The sequence below is a fragment of the Malus domestica genome, chromosome 09 (assembly GCF_042453785.1).
Source record: "Malus domestica chromosome 09, GDT2T_hap1".
NCBI classification, from domain to species: Eukaryota; Viridiplantae; Streptophyta; class Magnoliopsida; order Rosales; family Rosaceae; genus Malus; species Malus domestica.
Window position 1 is genome coordinate 3,827,742 of NC_091669.1, and position 25,335 is coordinate 3,853,076.

The window sequence follows — 25,335 nt, forward strand, 5'->3', positions numbered from 1 at the left end:
ACAGTAAGACCCAAAAACAAACACAGCAGCCACCATAAGCTTCCATTGCAATCTCTACCAATAGTTGGACCGATTCCTTGATCATCGTCGAATCACCTCTGCAGATGCCACCTCTAACCTCGATTTGCTACCTGAGCACATGAAAAAACAAGGGATAGTTGGCAACACCACGAGATAAGCCAACTGCCAGTATGAAGCTTGTGGAAATCCACGAGCGACACTGCCGGAATCGGCAGACAACAAGGAGAACGTTACCATCCCACGAGAGAAGTCAATTTGCGGTTATGGATATGGTTAATTTTCTTAGTTATGAGAATGGATATAGCACTTCAGTTCTCAAACCGAACCGTTACCATTCCTACTGGCCGGGTAACACCACCACTCACCCTCCACGCAATTACAGACTTTTCAATCTCCCGGTATTTTTTTCGGCAATTAATTCTATATATGTATTTTTGTCATTTAGTTTCAATCTCCCAATGTGTATCCAATTCTCCCAAATGAACCTTTATTTTACTTTGTTGTGTTAATTGGTCTTGCGTTGTTCGACTCTCTGTTAAGCAAAAATTTTTGTTTTGGACAAAGGTAATTTTCATTACCAAGAGAGCACAAAGACAACCAAAGGGGCCCAATTACACAGTAAACACAAAACAAAAAGGGAACCCCAAACACTAAACAAAAGCCCAACCTAAGAGAAGAGCCCAAAAACAAAAAAACAAAAACCCTAAAAGACTAGCTTCCGCTGCCGATATCCACCGTCCAGCATCCCATGCCAGAGATCTCACCAAACACAGCCCCAAAGAAGAAAGCTCCATCTTCCTCCACCAAGCATCACACACATCAAAACCGCAGCCACCAAGGAAAGAAGCCAGCAGGAAAGAATTTTCCCCTAGCAACAAAGCCGAAAACGACATACAAGTGGAAGGTGGTGATGTGTACACCATATGAGTCGAAGCTCTGCACATCTTCTGAGAAAGCCACAAAACGCGGGCGGAAGAGATGGTTGCAAAATCGAACATGTGTGAGAACGATGGATGACCGAAGAAAATGGAAAAGTTAGAAAATGACTAGGTTAGAGTCATGGAGGTGGAAAACTTGAAGGAAAAGAAGAAAAATGAAGGTTGGAAGTGGGACTGTCAAATCGAGACCGAAGAAAGGTTAGATCAGAGGCCTTAGGGGATGGATTACCAAGAAAAACGGGTCGGAAAACATAGAGAAAGCCAATTGCATAGAGAAGGGAAGAGAGACAAAAGATGAAGAAGAAAAAGGAAGGCCACCGACCCTGGCCACTGCTAGGGCCAACGGTAGAGCTACATGAGGGAATTGGGAGCACTCACACACCGGTGAGAAAGTCTCTCACACAAAGAGAAGGTCTCTCATGCAGAGAGGACCTTTTCCCCTCCCATTTTTTAATTATATTTCTGTTAAGCAAATAGAGCCCATATAATATAAGGATGAGGATCCTCTCCGGATCCTCACATTTTATCCGTTCAACATATATTGTGCGGTCAACGATCGTTAGGTACTGTTTGTGTTAAATTGGATAAAAAAAATTAAAATGATTTCTAACTGCACGATGTACGATGAACGGATAAGATGTGAGAGTCCAAATGAAATCCAAAATCCATAATATAGAGCTCCAATTTTGATTTTCTATCCAGTAATATAACTGTTTTTATTATTTATTTTTCAATCTGGTAGCTTCATCCAACAATTTGGTGAAGTGGATAGTTCTTGTTCCCTTAAATTTACTCAAACACTTAAAAAGTTTTAGTTGATATTAAGGGGTAAAAGATTTTTTATTTTTTTAATGGGTTGAAACGGATTATCCATGGGTTATCTGCATGTAAACCTGTTGATGGCTCGTTATTAATGGGTCCTTAACGGATGATCCGAAAACGACTCAACTAGTTATCGTGTTAACCCGAAACTCATTATTTTGGGATCTTGTTAATGGATCGTATAAAAAATTGGCAAATCTACTGCCAATAGAACTGAATGTTGTTATTGCTTTTTTTAAGGTGAGACCTTAGGTGCGAACCTTGGTTTTGGATTGTTTTAAGCCATTGAATTTTTATCTAAATGGCTCACAATAAAAGAGTTCACACAAGTATAGTGCAGAACCGGGTCCTCCTCTCTCTACATTCACCCATCCACTTCTCTGTCTCTCCCATCTTCAACGTCACCCCATCCTCGTTTAGAATCTAGGATGGTTGTAGACATTTTACATGACTTCCACAATGTTTAGGATTTTTTGGATGTCGCTGGAGAGATTTACGAACTGCATATGTTAGTCTATGTATGGTTGGACAAAGATGTAAGTCTAGTGATAGTTTATGATAATAAAACTCTAAACCATAAACCCTAGTTATGGCCCAGAAACTACCACGTGGCAGTGAAGAATAAAAATATATATAATTTGAGAAAATTCAAATAAAATAGAAAAAAAAATTGAATAAATATTCCTGAAGTTGTTGTAGACCCGTTGCGGGGTGCTCATCGTTTTGATGGTAAAAAACTTGAGAAAAGTTGTATTAAATGACTCACAAGGGGTCATGTGGCACATATTAAATAAAATAATATATAAGGTCCAAAGTTCATATAAAATCATATAAAAAAAATAGGAGTAATTAGGTTTTCATCCTTATTTTTACTACTCTATTGATTAAAACCTTATTACTTTTCAATTTTTGATCAAGGTCATTTGTATTAATAATATCATTAATTATTTCAATAATAAAATATTTTTTATTTCTAAATATATTCATTTAATATTAAAAATGTTACAATTAGTATATTTATATTTATGGCTAAATTTTTATCATATATTTTTATTTTTAGTTTGTACCCATTTTTAATTTGCAACCCTTTTTTAATTTGTACCAATTTTCCTTTCAATTTTAATTTGTACCCATATATTAATTTCTTTTTGTGCCCATATTTTTTAAAGTTTTATTTGTATTGTACCCATATTTTTTTATTTATTTGTACCCATTTTTATTTTTGCTAAATGTACCCATTTTGAAGAATGTACCCATGTTTTGATACAATAATTTTTTGGTTATTTTTTATGAATGTACCCATGTTTACACACACACACACACAATAGTATATTTATATTTTAATATTTTTAATCCCACAAATTATGTTTTTTATTTAAAATCTCATTACTATAAACAACTATAAATTTTAATTTTTAATTTAAAAAATATAGTAACGTACATAGAAATAAATTATCAATTAATTTTAGGGACTTCAATCAAAAATTGAAAACCAACAAAGTATTAGTCAAAGATTATTCATAACTAGGGACCGCATCCAAAGTCTCCCAAAAAAATATATATCCCGAAAGTTGTGACGAATTCCTTGAACCATGCTCGGCGAGAAATGAGCATAAAACCTTGATTGTGAGTTGATATTAATTAGGAGAAGTTTACGAATGTTATGTTAGTTACTTGGTGTTTGTCTTGTTACATGATATACTTCTACAAGTTCCATTATTTGTTGCTTAAATGCACTTCCTTGGCCAAATACAATGTTCATGACACCGGTTTGGTATATCGAACATACCGCATAGAAGATATCGTGTTCCCGGTCATATACCAATCAACAAAAATATTTTTCACATTTGTATATTATTTATTATGAATATTAATAATTTTCAACTCTTTTAAAATTATTGTTCACGAGAGTTTATATGGTTTTAAACATTCAGAAGACGATGTAACCATCATTCAAAGCGTAAAGGCATCCATGACGACCGTCGGCAAATTTTTTTCACACTTTCACACTTGTAAATTAATTGTTATAGTGTGGTTCACAATGCAGATTAACTAAGCAAGACCACCTTTGAGAACAATGTATCCAAGTAAGTAATGACCACCCAATGCAAATTAACCAAGCATATAGTCACCCCTAGAATGTGTATGGTCCCCCAATGCAGATTAACCAAGTAGGATTATCCATGTACAATACTGCTACATGGTGCAATCTCATTATCACACGTCCTACATCATACATCAACCAACATGATTTGCATTGAAAGTACATGAATTATTAATTCTAAATGAAAAACTCATATTTAGTCACAAAACTTACAAGTTCTACAAAATAATTCTAATATGAACTAAAGTCTAATTAAGAAAAATCAAAGGAAGAAGAATAAGCGAAGTAATGGAGAGTCTCGCCAACGCCATGAGGATGTCAATCTCGTCAATGTATAATTAAAATAAAAACCCCCTTCTTCCCTTTTTATATGTTTTCTGTTGATTTTTCAATTTTCTTGTGCTATTTGGTTGTTGAAACGGAAAAATTCATTTTTTGTTCTTGCGTAAATTGCAAATTAGGATCTAGAAAATAGAGGGGATAAACAACATAGTGTTAGCAGCAGGGTAGGTGGATAAACAACATAGTGTTAGCAGTCTAGGGCAACTCCGAAAACAGAAGTGTTCAAAGCAAAAGTGCAAAAACAAAATTCTCTTCTCACCCGTGATCAAGCCAAATAGTTTCCGACATGTATAGTCGACATTGTTGGTGGATCATGTTGCATTCGACTAATGTAAGCTGGATGGTTTTTTGAGGAGGTTGGTAAACTGTGATGCTAACCTATATATATTTTCCTACCTACCTCCAAACTACAACAACCAGCCTAACAACGACCACGAATTTTTGTTTCGTTTATAACAAGATTATCGATAGCGATAGTATGCGAAAGGTTAAAAACAAACAAAACAAACAAATACAACTGGCCACAACATTATCCTAATCATCATCACAAAATTACAACATTCAATTTAACTGAAACTACAACTAAAAAGTAAATAAATAATAACTAGGATGAAGATCAACAAATCGATCAATCAATCTCAAGTTGTCAGCATACACCTATCCCATCGCTAATACTTCCCGCCGATACATTCAATTGCTTTAAGTCCAGACGAAGTCTGTCAATCAACCAATATACTTCGTCGGATTTAGGGTGTAATTTATCAAAAACTGTAAACTCACGGACCTTGTCGTCCACCTTGATGGAACTAGCCCCTGGAGGCTTCTGGACTCCGGTGCGCCTCATTTGGAGCCTCGCATTGGCAACATGTGCACAAGCACATAAGACCCCAATGAAGGTCAATTTATCAGGCAAAACCCCGGCTTTTACCATTGAGAGATTAATAGCTCAAGCGCCTTCTCACCATGCCTGTGCATGGCTAACCCTTGAAGCGTGGCATTCCAAGACACCGAATTTTTTTTCGCTATCCCGTGAAAGACTCTAGATGCTTCATCCAACACATCACACTTGGCATACATATCAAGCAAAGCATTTGACACAGGAATACTACACTTGCATCAAGTCCTCTCCATAAAGGCATATATTATTAAGCTTATATATATGTCAGTGTATGATCTGCTCTTTATTTCTTGTCATCTCTGAAGCTCTCGATCTGCCATCAAAAGTTCATCAATGGAAGCTTGTTTTTGCTCTTCACCAAAACTGTTACTTCTCCCAACAGAAATTACACTCAATTTCAATCCAAAAAGTTGGCATTTCCATCTTCAATAACATGTAAGTTGTTCTATTGCTTTTCTGTTTCAAACGGGGAAAGATTCCTTGCTCTTCTTCTGTCGAATGATAAGTAGCCGCGGGGAGTCATCTATGCCGTCCAACGATGATCACAAACCTTCCATTGATGTCGATTGGCGATCATTCGAGTAAAACTGGTAGCTGCAGAGAAATCAAGGCCGAAAGAGCCCACTTCAGCTTCCTCACTTGTTGATCTTCACTGTGGTGGATCAACCTAATCTCATCACTGTTGGTGACAAATGGGCTCACACAATCCACAAGTCCGTAAAGGGCTGCCTACTCCTTGCAACCGAAAAGCTCGGCGGGGTCCACATTTTCAAGCGGACGATCATTTGGGTGTTGTCCACCGGACCTTTGGGCCCATCCGGCATCATTCTCAACCGGCCCTCCCTCATGTCGATCAAGGAAACTCGATCGACCGCTTGACATGGCAGGCACGTTCTCGGACCGGCTGTTGTTCTTGGGCGGGCTGTTGGAGGAGGGGCTGTTCTTGTTAAGGCCCAAAAGGGGTGATGATGCGGTTGGGAGGAGTGGAGTTTTTGATGAGGTGATGAAGGGGTTGTATTATGGGACAAAGGAAGGTGTGGGGTGTGCAACTGAAATAGTGAAGAGGGATATTGTGGGTGGGAGAAAGGGCAATTGAAGAATGAAATTAAAGTTGGTTATTGGACTGTGGCAGCTTGTAGCCCAAGTGTGATTGATCTGAGGAGCCCGGTGAAATCCGTTTGCAGTCGTCGGATACTAGAATTTGTGTTCGGATGTACGATTTGTCATTCGTTTTTAGAATGCTATTATCACTCACTCACGTATGTAATAATCGTGTACGTATTTGACAATTTGTTGAGTAAAAAGAAATGTGAGTCTTATTATAGATCTCACACAATTATCTATTGAAAATTGTAAATTGTCATACCAGGTCTTATATAATCAAATATTTATTGACAATCTAGAAATAATGATTTAACTTTTTGAATGGCGCACTTTCAATGTGACTTTTGTGATGAAAAAGTTGTTAACTAAACTTTCGTGGTGAGCTCTGTTATCAATTAGTATCTAAATGTTAATGCCCGTTAGTTTCCATTAAATAAGCACATGTGAGTCTCATGTGAAGAGGTTAGAGTTGTCCAATCAAACCAAATTAAGAAACCTAAGACATCTGTCTTTTGATTTGTGATGATTGTGCGGAGATATGGAGTACCTTTTTCTTCTCTCCTCCACCCTACATGGATCATGTGGCAACAAATTGCATCCCTTGCTTTTGGTCGCTTTTTATGGCGTTTTCGTGTTGCTTGTCATTTTTTCTTGGGTGAGATAAGTTCCCTGGTATATGCTTGCTTCTTCTCTTGCGACGAAATATATATATATATATATATATTCACGCCTCACATGTTGTTTATTTAACATAAGACTAACGGAAGCTTAAGCTTGGACCTTAATTGCTTACATGGCTCATTACGAGAGTCACATTGAAAGTGTCGTATAACCACATAAACCACCAAAAAATTTGGCCAAAAATAAGTACTATTATTTCATTTTGATAAATATTGCTTGACAAATGTTTGTACTGGTAGTATATATATATTTTTTGTTTTAATTGGCTTGGCTTTAGTTTTTCTTTTTTGATTTCTCAAAACTTTTTTTGTCAACCTAATGCGCCCCCGCATTCAAATTTTTTCATTTTTTCTTATTTAAATTAAAATAGTAATTCAAACTCTTTTTTGTTTTTTTAACATACGATATTGTCTACACTAATAGCGCGTTTACTAATCCGTAATCAAATTGAGAGGAATTGAATTGAGGAGGAATTGGATTGAGGAGGAATTGAAATGAGGTGGAATCAGAATCAGATTCCTGTTGAAATTGTTTACTAAAACTGTCCGGAATCGGAATACAATTTCATAAAGCTGTTTACTAATTCAGTAGAATCAGAATATAAACCAGTATGATTACTAAAATGCCCTTATCTCAAATCAAATATTTTATATACTTTTTTTAATAAAATTTGATATATTATATAATAGTAAGAAAAAATAAAATTGCTTTTTTATTCCCTTATTCCAAAATATTAAATTTGTATACAAATTTATTGTATTACTAGTATTAATATATATAATTATTGTTTTAACAATATTAAAATATTAAGCACCCCTATGCAAATCTTATCTAGAATTATTAGAACCATGATTCCTATCTTGCTCTTGGGTTATGGCGGCTAATTGCTTAAACATAACACCCATTTCATCTTCCTCATCCTTCCCTGAAGGATACCTGTGACATCAATAATGCCCTTATTCAAACCCAGTTGAATAAAACATTCCTCCTTTCCCTGCAATTCTTCGTATCTTTTCTCCCCTGCCCACACCTCCATGTTCCCCACCCACCCTACCCCATAGCCACCGCCTCTTCTACCTGCAAAGTATTTCATAATTTTTTGGGTTTTTTGAGTGGTTGCTTCCACGGATTTGTGGGTTTCGGTCTTGGCTTGAATTGCTTATTTTCAAGATTTGGGTGATTGATTTTTGAATCCGGTTTGGGGATAGATGGGGTTCTTGAGCTGGTGGGTTGGGAAGTGAAGCACGGTCGCACAGGGAGGTGGAAGGTGAAGCGAAGACGCATGAAGGCAGAGTGCGCACGAAGCGGTGGGGAGCGGTGGACTTGTTGTGTTGAGTGGCTGACTTGAAATTTTGAAAATGTTAAGAGGGCATAATAGGTAGAAAAAATGCATTCCACATTCCCTTAGTCTCCCGGAACTCAAATACCACCTTCATCTAAGGAGTCCAATTCCTCCATTTTGGGGAGTTGGATTCCTTATTTCGTGTGGGACCCGCCACTATTTTGATTCCTCCAAAATTAGTAAACGCTTGAATACTCCGTAATCGGAATTCAATTCCTTGTTTTGATTCCGATTACGGGTACGTAAACACGCAATAAAAGGAGGGGAGGTGAGATTAGTCTCACAATTGGCTAAAATCATATTATTCAAATTTGTCTTTGACGAAAATCAAACCTATGACATCTCTCACTTACAAGTGAGGAAAAATATCAGTACACTGTAGTACTAAGTGGTAAAATAAAAATATATTTGAATATCAAGAATTAAAACAAATTAATTTTCCCAAAAAAGATTGGGAAAAGGATCCCCTTCAGTTCCATTATGCGAGGATTCTAGGAATCCTTCCATCTCAGTCGTCCATTGTATATTATGCGACCATTTTTTATCAAATAGTATTTGTGTTTAATTTAAAATAATAAAAGTCAATTGATTTATGATGTAACGATATACGATGAACGGTTGAGATGTGAGGATCTGTAGAATCCTCACATGATGGATCCACAGAGGATCCTTTTCCGCGAGAGACTCGAGTTTTGAGTCTTTGAGTTGACCAATCAGATTTGAGCAAAACAAACAAAAGCAAAATCCAAAAAAGCAATAAAATTTCTAATTTGTTTGCAAAATTTCAAATAAAAATTTAATACAAAATGGCTATACTTTTCAATTTTCTCTCTCATATTTGGTAAGCCTTAAACTCCTTTCAACGCACGTGGAAAAGACCCACGACCACCTCAGACACCAAACGTCACGGTTGGATACGTGGCGGAACGACATCACTCGCGTGGACTCCACTTTGGAATGATTGTAAGTGGAGTCAGCCACTTTGGAAACTGTCTGCTAGGTTGTTTGTTGCTTCAGTGAACCCAGTTGTCTCTATCCTTTTTAGTACTTTCCGAATATAAATATTTTTGTACCCAAAAAGCACGGAAGATGAGAGAATCTAGAAAATGTTGAAAATACGAAAATTAATATAATTATAAAATGGTCACATCTTTCACGAGTCCCATGTTGTCTCCATCCTTTTTCGTACTTTTTCGTACTTTCCGAATATAAATATTTTTGTACCTACTTGTTGCTGCTGTTTTGTATTGCGGCTGTGAATTTTGATGTATAATTGACTATATATAATTATATGCGTGTGTGTGTGTTTCTGGTTCTGCTGTTTTTGAATCTAGGCTTAGATTTTGGACTGTGTTTATTTCTTAATCCATAAGATGAACAGATAATTAAAATTTAGAATGGTCGCTTAAGATAGTAAATTCTTTCATGAGAAACTTAAGCAGCGTTTCTTTAACGGGAATCTTGGATGGATCATGGACAGGAAAGCAACGTTGGGTTCAAGATGTGGTAATGTGGAGCTATGAACAATGATTAGCACTAAAAATGTAATGATATTCCCAAAACTATGTCTTAAAACCGTGACCATTTTGTGGGTTATTGCTGATTTCTCTATCTGCTGAGCAAAGATTTATGCTTTCTTAGTCAATTAGTTGCGTCGAGTTTCAGTGTGGAACCTGATGATGTGATTCTGCTCATTGTTTTGACAGTACTGAGGCTAAGTTGAATTGTCACCGTATCTAAGTTGAATCTTGCCTATGCTTCTCTGGTTAATTGCAGGAACGGGAGCTGAAGTGCAGTCGAAGATGCATTTCCCGGGATATTATTCCATACCGAATATAAGCAGCGCTGTCAGCCATGGGAGCTGGTCCCTACTCCACGATAACAGAAACTTGAAGAATGGGCAACAATACGAAGTATTCTTGACAAGGCCAGTTACTGATGGATTTCACGGATGGCACAAGGAAAAATTGAGGCAAACTATACTGAAGCATGAGTCAATATTCAAGCATCAGGTGCGTATTCTAGAACCTATATATGTTGAGTTCTAAATTGTAAATATGATAATAGCGTTATAGTATTAAGGAAGATTGAACAACCACGGCTTTATATTGGTAAGAAAGTGTCGGACTTTGAGTGCTCAAATTCATTAGCTAATAGCAAAACGTCTTTGCCTTTGTCTGTGATTTTTTATTCAGCTCAATGAACTCCACCATCTTTACGAAAGGCAAGAGGACCTGATGAACGAGATGAGAAGCAAAGAGCTGCTCAAACATAAAAAAGCAACAGGGGTATCACAATCAACTTTCTCATCATCCGGCTTTCCAACTGGAGGCTATACAAAGAGTTGGCATCTTTCTAATTTGCCCTTGGTGGATTCCAGTTATGGTAGACGATCTACATTGAGTACTTGTATCAGCCAATCTCCTTGTGATGCTATTGGAAAAACCCTGCAAAATAGCGGTGTCCCCAGCCAAAGTAGAGTAGGGATGAAGGACCATGAATCTTTGGATTCCAGAGAGAAGAAGCCTCGAAGAAAATTGTTCAATCTTGAACTTCCAGCCGAGGAATGCCTCAGTGACGAAGACGAACCAGATGGAGGTTTGGGGTTGGGAACAGACAAATCTGGCTGTAACAATAATGTGTCGAGCTCTGATTTGCATTTGGTAAGAAGCAATGGTTTGACCAATCTGAATGAACCTATTCAGATGGACAAAGTGTCTGCTTCAACTTCTGTCGTTATGTCTGGCAATCACCTGAGCTCCAAAGAGGAGATAGAAAGGCAGGTTTTATCTGCAAATGCAAACAAAGGGGTGTGGCCTTTTGCAAAGAAATTCCCTGAAAACCCACAAGCCAGGAAGGATGGAAGAGTTCATGATCTGCATTCAAAGAATGAATTCCAAAAAGTATGGTCAACAGATGCTCTCAAAGCTGGTAAGGGTCTAGTTATCTTATTTCGTGTTTATTTCCATAGGTAATTCGGATTCCATAATTGTTCAATCATACCTCCTTACAAGTTTGATTATTTTCATGTGCACGTCAGGAATCTGTCTCTAGAATTCATCTTTAGAAAGACCGACTCTTTTTCGATGATTTGCTTCTCAGTCCAACCACTGTTTTAATGAATGTTTCTGCTAGTTTCCCTTAAGAATTAAGTAGCTATATACTAGCTATATATCAGTAATATAATTCTTGTTAACTAAAAAAGAAATCCAAATGCCTAATGTCTGCATTGTTGATTGTCATTACATTTTATAAAGTTTATTCAAAGTTCTCATGTTTTAAAGAACCTATCCGTCATTTTTAGTTACTACCCAATTTCTTCTAAACACTCTCATAATTCTAACAACAAGGTATGTCTGACATTTAAGAAAAATAACTGTGGAAAGGCACATCCAAATGCTTGTAAAAACCCTAGAGCCTGCTGTCTCCACCGTATCTTCACCATAGCCTACAGTGGTTACAGAAACAACCGACTAATACATAGTATTCTCCCAGCTCTTCTTCCCCAACAAGTGAAACCCAATACAGCCTACTCCCACACACAGAGCAGGTGCTGCTACTGCCATCACTACCCTAAAACGGTCCTCACTCACACTAAAAAAGTTTACAATCTTCCTAAATCGTCTGAGGAAACCCTCACCGATAAAAACAAAAACACCACCTCCTGAGTAGCACCGAATCCAACGGACGAAGAAAATCAGAAAGGATACTAACACCCCTGACCGCCCAGTTTTGGGGACGACCTCACCGTACCCCACACCGGTCATTGTTTGAGACATTAGGTATAGTGCCTTAACTGATTTTCTAGTATCGAATTTGCTAAGATCAGCAAAGTCGCCACTCAACAACAAAAAAAAATATATATAAACGACGATAGATAAGACTAACCAACTAAAGACCTTCCAAGCCCAACTCTTCGCACCTGCACTTCCCTCTCTCTCCCCTATCCCTACTCCAGCACCTCCAATGGCTCGATTTTGGTGATGCATAGCTCCCTCACCTATAAATTTACAGGTTTAAACAATCAAATCCTTTTCATATACTCTGATCCACAATTACAAACCAATAGATATAATTGATAAACTTATAATTTGGAAACCCATTTGATAGAGAATTCATCAGCAACAATAATTAGCTAGTGGACATCAGCTTCCTCTTAAATATAATCTTTGTTACCAAAAAACTAATGGACTATCAAAACACAAACAAATTTGTACATGTCCCAACAATAAAAGGCTCCACCAACAACCAAGTCAAAAACTAATAGCTTTCCCCGTGAATTATCCTCCAATACTAATCTCTTCCCTTCATGTCTATTACCCTCACCTTCCTCGTTTGTTACCTCAATATCAACAGCAACATAGTTCACACTGCCCCGAGGACTGATTCGTCAGATACTTCTTTAAGACATTTAATCAAACATATGGTGTGTGTATAAAGATTACCAAAAAGCAGTACGAAATGGATGGAGGAAGTTTATTAAAAACCTGGGGATTCATTCATCAGATACGTCTTCGCGTGTGGGGGGCGACGGCGCTTGGCTGGCGGCGGTGGCCAGCTAATGGCCGCTGCTTCCAATGGCCAATGCCAGAAGAAGCTTCTGGCCTTTTTGTATCGAGTATGTCTGGAGGCTGGATTTTGGTTTTATATATATATATATATATATATATATATATATATTTTAACTCAACGAAACGACGTCGTCCAACTAAAGCGAATTTTTCAATTTTTCATAAAGAAAACTAATGAAAATGGTTTAAAAACTTTGAGTTTTAACGAGAATGACAAAATAAAGGGTAAAGTAAATAGTACCATGATTGACTTTTTAGTGTAAAAATATGATTTTTTGTTAAAATAAATAGTACAGAGAACTTTTCGTTAAAACTCCATTTTTTAAAACCAGCACCAAAACGGGGTCATTTTTTGGCCTGATTTTTTTTGTGATAATCGTGGTGACTGTGTGTTGAATTTCGTTTTGGGCCTGGGAGTTTTATAAATTGCGGCAATGACATTGTGGGCTTGGGCCGGGCCTGGGAGTTTTACTGGTTTGCGGTATCGACTGTAGAATTCCGACCAGATATTACTCTTCATTTTCATTTTTTTTGGTAAAAGGGAAATTTTATTAAGAGTTTTAACGAAACACTTCTGGTATTATTCACTTTTAACGAAAAACCACATTTTTACCTTTTTCTGATATTATTCACTGCACCTTTATTTGTCATTTTTCATTAAAACTAAAGTTTTTTTTTTTTTTACTTTTCGTTAGTTTTCCTTTTTATTAAACATTAAGACACAATAACAAACACCAAACACAAACTAACAAACCAACCTAAAGTCCAACTTACAATTATAAACAAACAAAAAAATGGCCTAAAACAAGAGAGCCCAACAACAGTAAGACACAAAAACAAACATAACAGCCACCATAAGCTTCCATTGCAATCTCCACCAACAGTTGGACCAATTCCCTGATCACCGCTGAATCACCTCTGCAAATGCCACCCCCAACCTTGATTTGCTAACAAGGGATAATTGGCAACACCACGAGAGAAGCCAACTACCAGTATGAAGCTTGTGGAAATCCACGAGCGACACTGTCGGAATCGGCAGATAACAAGGAGAACGTGGTGGCGTTGGAAACACCCATATTGGTGTAAACACCGAAACTCTACACATGATCTCGCCGGGAAAACTTTGATACTCCGGCCACCTCTGAAACTCCAAGAACTTGGACTTTCTAACGTCCAAAACCTTTCAAAATTGTTCTAAGGCTTCTGCAAAGCTGTTTTAAGACTCCCTTAAACCTTAAATCTCAGTGAAATTATCACGATCACAAAAGCATAATAGTGCAACTTACCGGAGCTCGGGTATCTCGCGTTCCCGTGAAGCGTTCGTCGTCCCAAAGGTACCACTCAGCTTGTGAAGTCACGAGGAGTACGATGGTGGTCTTAAACAACTCGATCCATGAGAGATTATGAGAATTGAGGAGATGACCGTATGAGTGTACGGACGAATGGAAAAGTTCGAGAGGGAGGAGAGAGGGAGTCAACGTGATTAGTATGGGTATGTGTGTGGTCCAGCTTGGGTCACCAACCAAAAACAAAGAAAATCTAAGTCCTAATTGAATCCAAATAATTAGGACTTAAAATGATTGGTCCATTTCTTTTAACTCACTTCATTTTCCTTAGACCAAATATCCAATTACGACCCAACACTTAGGGTAAAATCGTCATTCCACATTAACGAGGACAAAATAATTAATGTTTCGGGACGGGCTGTCACAAGGGGTTTCTTCTAGCATTATCTAAGATTATTTATTTACTTCAAATATTTGACTTTCCTTTTGTCAATTTACTCATATAAATATATTTAAAACATGTAAGTCGAGCGTAGCACGCCGTGATTAAAAAAATGTCTCATGTATACACGTGAGCGTGTGCATGACGACTAGTATATATAAAGCTAAGGGCTCAATGAACAATATTTTTTTGGTGTCACAAAAAAAATTGGACAGAAATTTCCCTCAAACAAAAAACTTCAAAAGCAACCCAAAATAATGCATCAAATGTGAATGGGGTATTTTCACCATTTTAACAATGTCTTTTTAATAATTAATTTTTTTGTATAGCTTTTTTTTTAATAATTAATATCTCACAATAGGCTAACAATAATGCGATTCAATCAGTTGTTCATTAAAAATTATTCTCTCTATTTTTAAACACGTCCAAAATATCTTAAGAGAAGTGTAATGCCGGTTATAAAAATGGTATTTCGCATGCGGATAATAATGTGATTAAATTAGTTGTCAAATGATTGTTTTTTTTAACAAACGATATTATCTACACTAAGGGGGAATGGATGGGCTTAGCCTCACAATGAGTTATCAATAATGTGATTCAATCAGTTATTTCTTAAATATTATTTTCTCTATTCTTAATATAAATTCAATAGAGACTGAATTTATTATGTGGATTTAGCTGCTTTAATTAGCCAATGGCCCAATGAACAGTATTTTTTGGTGTCACAAGATTCACCAAAAATAGTTGGATTCAAATGCCTCTCAAATAAAAAACTTCAAAAGCAACCCAAAATAATGCATCAAATATGGCAAGGGTATTTTCATCATTTTAACAATGTTTTTTAATAATTAATTTTTTAGTACATTTTTATTAAATAATTAGTACATCACAATAGGCTAGCAATAATGTGATTCAATCAGTTATTCATTAAATATTATTTTCTCTATTTTTAAACATGTTCAAAACATCTTAAGAGACGTGTAATGCCGGTTATAAAAAAAAATCTTTCGCACACGGATAATAATGTGATTAAATTAGTTGTCAAATGATTTTTTTTTTTAACAAACGATATTATCTACACTAAGAGGGATGAGGGTGAGCTTAACCTCACAATAGGCTAGCAATAATGTGATTCAATCAATTGTTTCTTAAATATTATTTTCTCTATTCTTAATGTAAATTCAATAGAGATCGATTTTATTATGTAGATTCAACTACTTTAATTGGTTTATGAGGGGTTTCTTCTAGCATGATCTAAGATTATTCATTTACTTCAAATATTTAACTTTTCTTTTGTCAATTTACGCATATAAATACATTTCAAACGTGTAAGTCGTGCGTAGCAAACTGTAATTCAGAAAACACTTGCACGCGTGTAAGCTCGTGCATGAAGGTTAGTGTGAATTATGAGAGAGTAAAAGGCTAAGCCTTATATGCGGTTGTGGTCTTTTTGGAGAGTTGTAGAGAGCTGAGTTTAGAATTAATGATGAGAAGCCGAGAAGGTCAAGTCGAGGACTAGCAATATCTGCCCACCTGTGAGTTATGTAAGGATGCATTTTATATATCGACCCGCAGTGGTGAAATCATAATTTTATAATATTGAGGTTATGATAAGTAAGCTTTCGATAAGAATAAGAAAACAATTACTAATTGAATGAATTAACCTTATAAGTATAAATACATTTGGTCAGTGGCTATGAATTTTAGAAGAAGAAAAAGATGGCCTTGGTAGAAGCCTAGAAGAATTTTAGAAGGTTAACACTATAATATTTACACTACTCAATGCCCAATTACCAGTTCAATTCAATCAATTGAAAAGAACACTAAAATTTTCGTGATTAATGGAGAAACAATGTATGATATTATAAATTGTGATGAAAGTATCAAGACATATATGATACGCATTCTTGAATCTTGATAAGTAGTGGCGAAGTTAGGAATTTTCGGCAGGAGAGGCGAAATTTAAAAGCTTAAAAGGTTCATAAAAATATAGACAACCAAATCTTTGTACATAATAGACAATATTAATATCATTCATAACTATTTGGAATACTCGAAGGAGGATTTGGAGTAACCGAAATATTCGAAGAAAGACTAACCGGAAATATTCGAAGAAGGACTATCCGTTGTACCCAGAATATTTGAAGAATGATTTAAGCACTGTTTCTTATAGTATTGTTACGTACATTACGTAATTGTACAATAGAAACAAAATAGATAAAAAGCATATTACGCTAATTCTATATCAATTAAACAACTAATACAAAACACCACTTACAAATTATAGGTATTATAGTTGTCAAACAATGTGCATAGTTATTATTTTCAGATAAGTATGATAAATGTTTTATATAAAAAATAGATAAGTATACCTAGTTCATAAAAGGAAAAAAAAACAAAAAAAACATTAAAAAAAAACGAATAAAAAATTAATTAGAGATGCTTTGATGCAGATTGTTTATAGGCATTTAATAGGTTAAAGACACTTTTAACTTCACCTATCATTACCGCACTTAATTGGGGCTTACTGATGTGTGATACTTCTAATTATGCAATTGGGACTGTTCTTGGACAGAGAAAAGATCAAATCCCCCAGGTTATCTACTATGCTAGTAGGACATAATGGTGCGCAGTTGAATTATGCAACCACTAAAAATGAATTATTGGCAATTGTTTTTGCATTGAAAAAGTTTCGATCCTACTTGGTTGGGGCTAAGATTATAATTTACACAGATCGTGCTGCATTAAAATATTTATTAGGACACCAAAGATTCCCAATCCCAAAACCAAAATGGGATAGCTTAATTTTTTTGAAAGAGCGAGTAAGTTGTAGGTATTGATAAGAATAGTTAAGTTTAAGATGCCTCACGGCTTTAATCTTTATCTGATGCATATTAGAATTTGTATCGACTTCGGTGGCAACAATTACCACCATGCATGCAGCCGTTGAATGGAAGTCCAAATCATTATGTAGAGGTTTGTTTGCTGCATCGTCCACCACGTGCCTCTCATTGTTCATAGGTGGGCCAGTGTATTGGATTAGTAAGTCTACTTCTGTCTAGCACCAATACTAAGTACTGATTTGGTATTGCGGTGCTTTTATAAAAAGTGAATATAAAAAAAAACTAAGTTAAAAAAGATGTTTGGTCAACACTTAAAAATAGTTTATTTTTACAGTTTTTGATGAAAAAAAATTGAAAACGTGAAACAGCAAAAATGAGTTTTGAAAAAAAAAAAACTGAAAACATGAAGCAGCATAAATGTTGGATTATGATTTATTGTTAAACGTTGAATTATATGTTTAAGATAAAGTTTATAAATATTTTTCTTTTAAAAATAAAGTATATTTAGTAATTCACCTTTATTTGTTAAGAAAATTAAATTAATGACACATCTAGTATTATACAATTTTTGTTTATTTCACATAGTCACAAATATTTTACATAAAAATTTACTAAACATTATAATATTGTTTTTTTTCCAAAAGCATTTTTACAAAAAAATTATTAAACACTCTACTATTTTATTTCACAGTTACTTAATTTCACAGCACAGCAAAAATAATTTTTTTTCGTGTTCAGACTTCCGAAATCGTTGGAAATTCTACGTGGAAGGTGCCAAGAAGGGCGAAATGGGCCCTACGTACTCATAAGTCTCAATGTCCCAGATTCCATATCCTCATCCCCCCGACCTTTTCAGTGTTCCCCCTCCTTTTTGAGTCTTGTGTCCACCCTCCTTTTTGTGTCCATGTCAACTTCCACCATTTGTAGCGTTCACCCTCCTTTTTTGTGTTCCCCTATTTAAGTAACCCCCCAATCCACCCCGAAGTCATTACCAGTTCGTCCACCCAAAAAAACTTTATAGTAAGCAGCTACTCACCCCATACGCAACTTTTTAGTATCATTCCTGAAATTCTCTCGCGGCCACCGCCGCGTTCCTCTTCCCGCAAGACACTCAGCACATGCAAAGAACCCACATCCCCGTTATGCACGTCGGAACTTCGCAAATGCCAGCTGGGTTAGTATGTTTTCTCTAGTTATCATCTTTTGGTTGTTTAATTTTTTGAATCCATTCTTCTCTGAAACTTTTTCATTCACGCACATCGCCGGACTCCCAGTTCGGTGAAAGTCTACTCATATGAAGAATGTTGCATCTACTGTTTCGTCAGAAGCTGATTGTAAAGCACAAGGGAAACAGTAAACATTCTTGTTAACCTATGAATTTGGTTTCCAGATATTCTGTAACATGCCTTCTGATCAATTCTCTCTCTTTATACTACTCGTAGTACAAGAAAAAAGCGCATTCTGCAATTTGCATAATAGATGCAAACATTAACATTGACCCTCTAACAGAAACGTAATTTCAAAATATTTACCAAAATAATTTTTACCAAGTTTAAATAGTTTTTCATATACTTCGCCATGTATGCATATATATATATATATATATATATATATATGTTGTTATTCTGTCCTCGTATATGTTGATAGTTTTGTGGAAAGCTCTTTTTTCCCTTTTCATTTTGTGGAAAGCTCTTTTTCCCCTTTTCATTTTAGTTTTGTGGAAAGCTCTTTCTTCATTCTGTTTTGAACTTGTTAATTTTGAGTGAGTGCAAGTAAATTCAAGGCAAAATAAGCCTAAAATCATTTTTTTTTCAAATTTTATTATTATTAAGAAGACGGGAAGAATTCGAAATTGTTACAATAATTTAGGGGAGGAGAGAGTTTCAAATCCGGTATGCATGAGTGAAAAACCCAACGCCTTATTCACTAGGATATTGGACCACATACAAGCATAAGATCTTTGATTGTGGGATGTTTTGACATTTCAACTTGATTAGATAGTATTTTGTGGAACTAAATTAGTGCCCGTTTGATTGTTTTTTTTTCATTTTAATATTTGTGTGCAGTAAATAGAGGAAATGAAGAATAAAAAAGAGTGAAGAAACAATATGTTTATGAAACGGGGTCTTTGATAAGCTCATGTTCTTAGTTAGCTAGCAAATGAGTTCGGTTGATGACGCATGTCAGTGTCATTAACTAATATGGAAGAATTGAAAATTAGGAACTCCCGTTATCATTACAGTAACTCTACAGAGATCATTTTCCCATTCATTAATTTTGTGTTGTTTATAATACAGCAGCACTATGGAGGAGGGTGGTCAGTACAAATCTCTACCAGCAGTACACAAATGTATATTCTTTCTCCTCACAATGCTAGGAGTCCTGCTCCAGGTGATTTACGCGACCGGAAATTTGCCGTCACCATTTGTCACAAACCACAACACCGTTGTGATGTTGATTATTGATTTATTCGCTTACACGGCGGCATTAGCGACTGTCAAGATTCTCCCAGCTTCCAACAGTACAAACATGTATGAATTGATGAACAACATCAGCCTCTTGTGTGGAACTCTTGCGTTGGTTCTACTGGTGCTCCTCCTCGTTCCAGCATTCGGATGGTTTACTCTTGCATGTTGGGTCGTATATTTTGTGATAATTGTGACCAAGTCCTACCAAACCCTAAAAACTCTGTCTACTGACGCTGTTCTTTATGTCCGTGACAAATTGAAGGAGCTGATGGGGAGGTTGAACGGCCGCAACGGGGATGCTTGAGTACGATAATTAAATTGGATAACAAACCACACAAATTTAGAGTTTAAATGAGAATTGAAAGGAAGGACGAAGACACTTGGTTGGGAATTTAGAGTTGTTTACTTTTATTGCATCCATTCTTCTCTAATACTGTTTCATTCACGCACGCCGACCGACTCTGACTCTGAGTGTAAAAGACTCGGATTTTCTGCTTTCTGTCCTCCTGTTTTATATGATCACGGTTAAATCACGTTAATATTTTATATTACTTTTATAAAAATAATAAAACAAAAATAAATAGTAATATAAAATATTACCGTGGCTTAAAAAAAAAAACGAGATGAGCACCAAAATGGATGGGCAGACAATCAAGTCCAAAAAAAAAAGGCCTTCTGCAATTTGCACAGTGGATGCAGATCTTAAAATTAACCCTCTAACATGTAGAAACATAATTTTAAAATACTTACCAAAATAATTTTAGTAAACTAGAAATAGCAGTCTAACATTAACTAATAACAAATAAGAAAGCAAATCCCAAATTTGCATACAGCCCCTAAAAAATCAGAGAGTCAACAATACAAAGATCGAAGAAAGCCCTCGATCCAAATGCAAAAGCAAAAAAATTGAAACCAAATAAAAAGAAATCAAGCGGTACTTGGAATTAGGGGATTTTCAAAACAGAAATCCTAATTTTAATTCTAAATCCCCAAATTGAAAGTTTAAAACCCTAATCCTCAATTTCAGAATCCAAATCAAGGTACAATAATTTCATGAATCTTGGTACCTTCAGATCAGAGAAGCTTCGATTTAGGGGTTGTGGTAGGAGATGGAGGGAAACCGTGGAAGTCTGGATCTGGAATATGGAGGACTCATAGAAGTGTGGTGGTCGATGACTCGACGGCCAACGTGTTGAGTCTGTCGGCAGAGGGAGGAGGAGGAGGAGGAGAGTAGAGAGTGCAGGGACGATTCGAGAGATTAGAGAGGTGTTGAATCTGTTGACAGAGCGGAGGAGGAGAGGAGAGAGTGCAGAAACCATTCGAGAGGTCTGAGCGCGAGAGAGAGAGTGCAGACTCTTTAAGAGATAAAGAGAGAGTGAGGTCTTTTACCCAACGGTTGAGATTTAATCTCAACCGAATCCAACGCTTACAATTTATTCTAATATATATAATTATAAGAATATATATTTTATATATATCTTATTCTAATATATATAATTATAAGAATATATATTTTATATATATCGGTTCGGGAATTACCCAACATTTGGCAAACAGATCCCAATTCCCAACCGAAATATGAGGATTTTTTGGCTATGGATAATTGAATTTTTCAAAATTTTTTGTTTTCGGATTTTTTAATTTTGGGTTCAGGAGAGGGGAGAAATATGTAGATATATGAATAGATAGGCTTTTGTGGAATTGAATTAGTGCCCGTGTGATTCTTGTTTCGTTTTAATATTTCTGTGCAATAAATAGAGGAGAAATATGTAGATATATGAAAGAAATGAGGAATAAAAAATGATGAAGAAACAATATGTATATGAAACGTGGTTTTGGATAAGCTTATGTTCTTAATTAGCTAATAAATGAGTTTGGGTTGTATGCAGATATTTTAACAGTTGATGACACATGCCATTAACTAATATGGAAGAAATTGAAAATTTGATATAAGTCCAATTTTTTCAACCAATATTAATAATAGTCTAGTTTTTTAAATTTAGTCCTTTAATTTAAGATTGTTATTGTCAATAATTATCTCTTTAATGATAATATTCACTATACAAATTAAATTTCTTCCTAATTTTCTCTTTGATGATTCCTCTTTTCTTTTTCTTTTTTTTGGTTATTTCTTGTCCTTACTACTCTAGACCCCATTTATAGAAATTTTTTTTTTAAATTTTTATAATCAACTTATCTCACAAGTTAATTTTATTTATTTATCTATACGACAAATTCTTTTTTATGATCAAGTTGTATCACATATTAATGTGTCTTTCTTGTAGATATATTATTTTTTGCACCTTTCAGTTAGGTTTTGTATCTCGTTTATAGGTATAATATAAGGAAACTTTCATGAAAAAGGGTTTGGGCTAAGTTTATTTTAACAAAAAAACCATGCCATAATTTTATTTAATGAAAAAGACTTAAATTTTAATGAAAAACCATTAAACTTTAATAAAAATGACAAAATAACTTAAATTTTAATGAAAAAGACATAATTTTAATATTTAAAAAATTAAAAAAAAAACTGACGCACTGGACCCACATGTCCTCACACATACTGTTTATGAATATTACTACATTGTTTATGAAACTTAACGGTACTACATTGTTTATGAAATTTACTACACTGTTTATGAAACTTACTACATTGTTTATAAACTTAACGATACTACACTGTATATGAAACTTAATGGTACTAAACTGTTTATGAAATGTATTACACTGTTTATGAAACTTACTACATTGGTTATGAAACTTAACGGTACTTCATTGTTTATGAAACTTAACAGTAATACACTGTTTATGAAAACTTAAAGGTACTACACTATTTATGAAACTTACAACACTGTTTATGAAACTTTACGCGCGTTGGGATCACATGTTTATATTTTATGTTATTAGATGATTTTTGGTTAAAATGCAAAGTTTTGAAGCATTTTCATTAATTTTCCTATAATATAAATTCATATATTTGTTACTAATTTTCCTGCAAAGTGATTAGAAACGGATGGGACTCAATGAAATTCATCCACTTACTAATCTAATTTTCTTTCCAGCAGCACTAAGGAGGATAATGGTCTCCACAAATGTATTTTCTTTCTCCTCACAATGCTAGGGGTGCTCCTACAAGTTAAATGTGCAACCTTGTAGATGTCTTCATTTGACACAGACTACGTCATTGTTTTGATGTTCATTGTAGATTAATTCGCTTATGCCGGGACATTGGCGATTGTCAAGATACAACAAGCTTCCCACAATTCAGATCTCTATGAATTGATGAACAAAATCAGCCTTTTGTGTGGAACTTTTGCCTTGATTCTATTAACGATCATCCTATTTCCAGCTTTTGGGTGGTTTACTCTAGCATGCTGGGGCCATGTGCTTTGTGACAAGTGTGATTATGTCCTACTCAACCTTGAAAAGACTTTGCACAGGTACAACAATTGTAACTGACATACCCCGTTATGTCATTCACAAACTGAAGGAGCTGAACATGAGATTGAACGACACAGAAGAATCCCAATCCCAAAACCAAAATGGAATAGATATGGTTTAATTAATTTTCTGAAAGAGCAAGTTGTAGGTGTTGATAAGGGTGGTTAGTTTAATAAATTTCGCTGCTCTTATCTTCATCTGATGCAAATTTGAATTTGTTTTATTTGAATACTTAATATAATCTTGTAGTTAGACTATGACTCTTGTGGTTCTTATGTACAAAGCCGTGTAATACAAAGTTTCATACTTCTGTTCTTTCAATGAAAAAGAAAAAACAGAGCATAAAAAATGTAAAGAAAAAATGGTATACAAGAATAGTAGTTAACTTATCAACGATTATAATTTGCACATAACTTGTTTTCCTTTTACTTTGTTTCATATTGTTTAATGTTGTTTCATATTTTTCATATTTTATCTATATCTATAAAGGGAGAAGCTCAAATAGATGAAACATTTCAAAATGCCAAAAAAATTAATTTTCCCAAAAAAAATTGAATCTCTAGTCTTGAGTCTTTGAGTTGACCATGTGCAAAACAAACAAAAGCAAAATCCAAAAAAAGCAATCAAATTTCTGATTTGTTTGCAAAATTGCAAATAAAAATTTAATACAAAATGGCTGTACTTTTCCAATTTTCTCTCTCATATTTGGTAAGTCTCAAACAAAAGATAATAAGCCACGCTCATTTCCACGCACGTGGAAAAGACCCACGACCACCTCAGACACCAAACGTCACGGTCGGGTTACGTGGCGGAACAAGGTCACTAGCGTGGAATCCACACTCCGAGGAAGATCGAATGTTGCAAGTGGAGTCAGCCATTTTTTTTATTTTTTTTCGAAAAAAAGTGGAGTCAGCCACTTTGGGAAACTGTCTGTTGGGTTGTTTGTTTCTTTAGTGAACCCAGTTGTCTCCGTCCTTTTTAGTACTTTCCGAATATAAATATTTTTGTACCCAAAAAGCACGGAAGATGGAGAGAATCTAGAAAATGTTAATACATTATAAAAAAAAATTATAAAATGGTCACATCTTTCACGAGTCCCATGTATAATCATCCGCCGTTGAATTTGTTACAAAAGGATTGAGATTACAAAAATTAATTAATTTTTTATATCAAATGCCAAAATAATCATCATGCATTCATTAGTCATCGAACAAAATAATTTTTAATATATCGAAAACACAGTCTGATACAATAAGTATTATAGTTTAAAATTCTTTTTAAGTATCTAATTACTAATAATATGAAATTTTGTATATCTGACCGTGTTGAAAAACTTCTAGATCGAGAAAAAAAAAAATTATATATATATATATTGTTTGCACTCAAAATATATCCATTTTTACTTATTTGGGCAATTTGGATAAAATATGGCATTTGGAGGATTAATATGCAAGAAAACTAACTTGGAGAGATATTTGGTGCAAGTGGGATAGGTTTTACACTATAATATTGTTTCTCCTATTTGTTTGGGTGGTGGAGGTTTGTCTAGCCTTTGTTTAATCAAAGATACATGCATTTATGACAAGTAGATGGAAAGGCATCAGCAAGCTTTCGGGCAAGGAAAATGTGAAAGAAGCCAACTTGCTTCTTTTAAATGTTAGTTTATTACAAGTGGGAAAACATGTGCTAAAAACATGTGATGGAGATGCAAATCCCCTTTTAATATTGTTTCTACATGCAAGTTGGCAAAAGGAAATGCAAGCTGCCCAAGCTTCTTTCGAGTAGGTACAAAACCTCAGCAGGAGGGTTTCCTCCAGATCTCTATAAAAAGGAGCAGATGCATAAGGATTAGAGACACTCAAAACAACCAATCAAAACTCTACTCAAATTAGCTCATCAGCTTCCTTGTAGACATTTATTTTTAGCCAAGCATCATTTGCTTTTCTTGTTTATTAGCTCTGCTACTCACTTGTAGTATCGATATGATTTGTAGCTTTTATGTACTCATTTCCAGTCATATAAATTACAAGCA

The 25,335-nt window shown here is 35.1% G+C and overlaps 2 long non-coding RNA genes and 1 pseudogene across 3 annotated transcripts; 1 reads left to right on the forward strand and 2 right to left on the reverse strand.

Annotated features, from left to right (window-relative positions):
* Positions 1-191: 191 nt before the first annotated feature.
* On the forward strand, positions 192-6,472 carry LOC103442824 (uncharacterized; annotated as a pseudogene).
* A 3,829-nt stretch (positions 6,473-10,301) lies between these two features.
* On the reverse strand, positions 10,302-12,879 carry LOC103442387 (uncharacterized). The gene is made up of 3 exons (XR_003775936.2): positions 12,740-12,879; positions 12,141-12,252; positions 10,302-11,128 (listed from the first exon to the last, which is right to left on the reverse strand). It is a non-coding gene; the product is annotated as an uncharacterized lncRNA (long non-coding RNA).
* A 6,751-nt stretch (positions 12,880-19,630) lies between these two features.
* Positions 19,631-21,234, reverse strand: LOC114826911 (uncharacterized). 2 transcript variants are annotated; one of them, XR_011570981.1, is made up of 4 exons: positions 20,930-21,234; positions 20,463-20,537; positions 20,269-20,368; positions 19,631-20,161 (listed from the first exon to the last, which is right to left on the reverse strand). It is a non-coding gene; the product is annotated as an uncharacterized lncRNA (long non-coding RNA). The 2 variants fall into 2 exon arrangements; XR_011570980.1 differs by lacking the exon at positions 20,463-20,537 and having other exon boundaries at positions 20,930-21,231.
* Between the last annotated feature and the right edge of the window lie 4,101 nt (positions 21,235-25,335).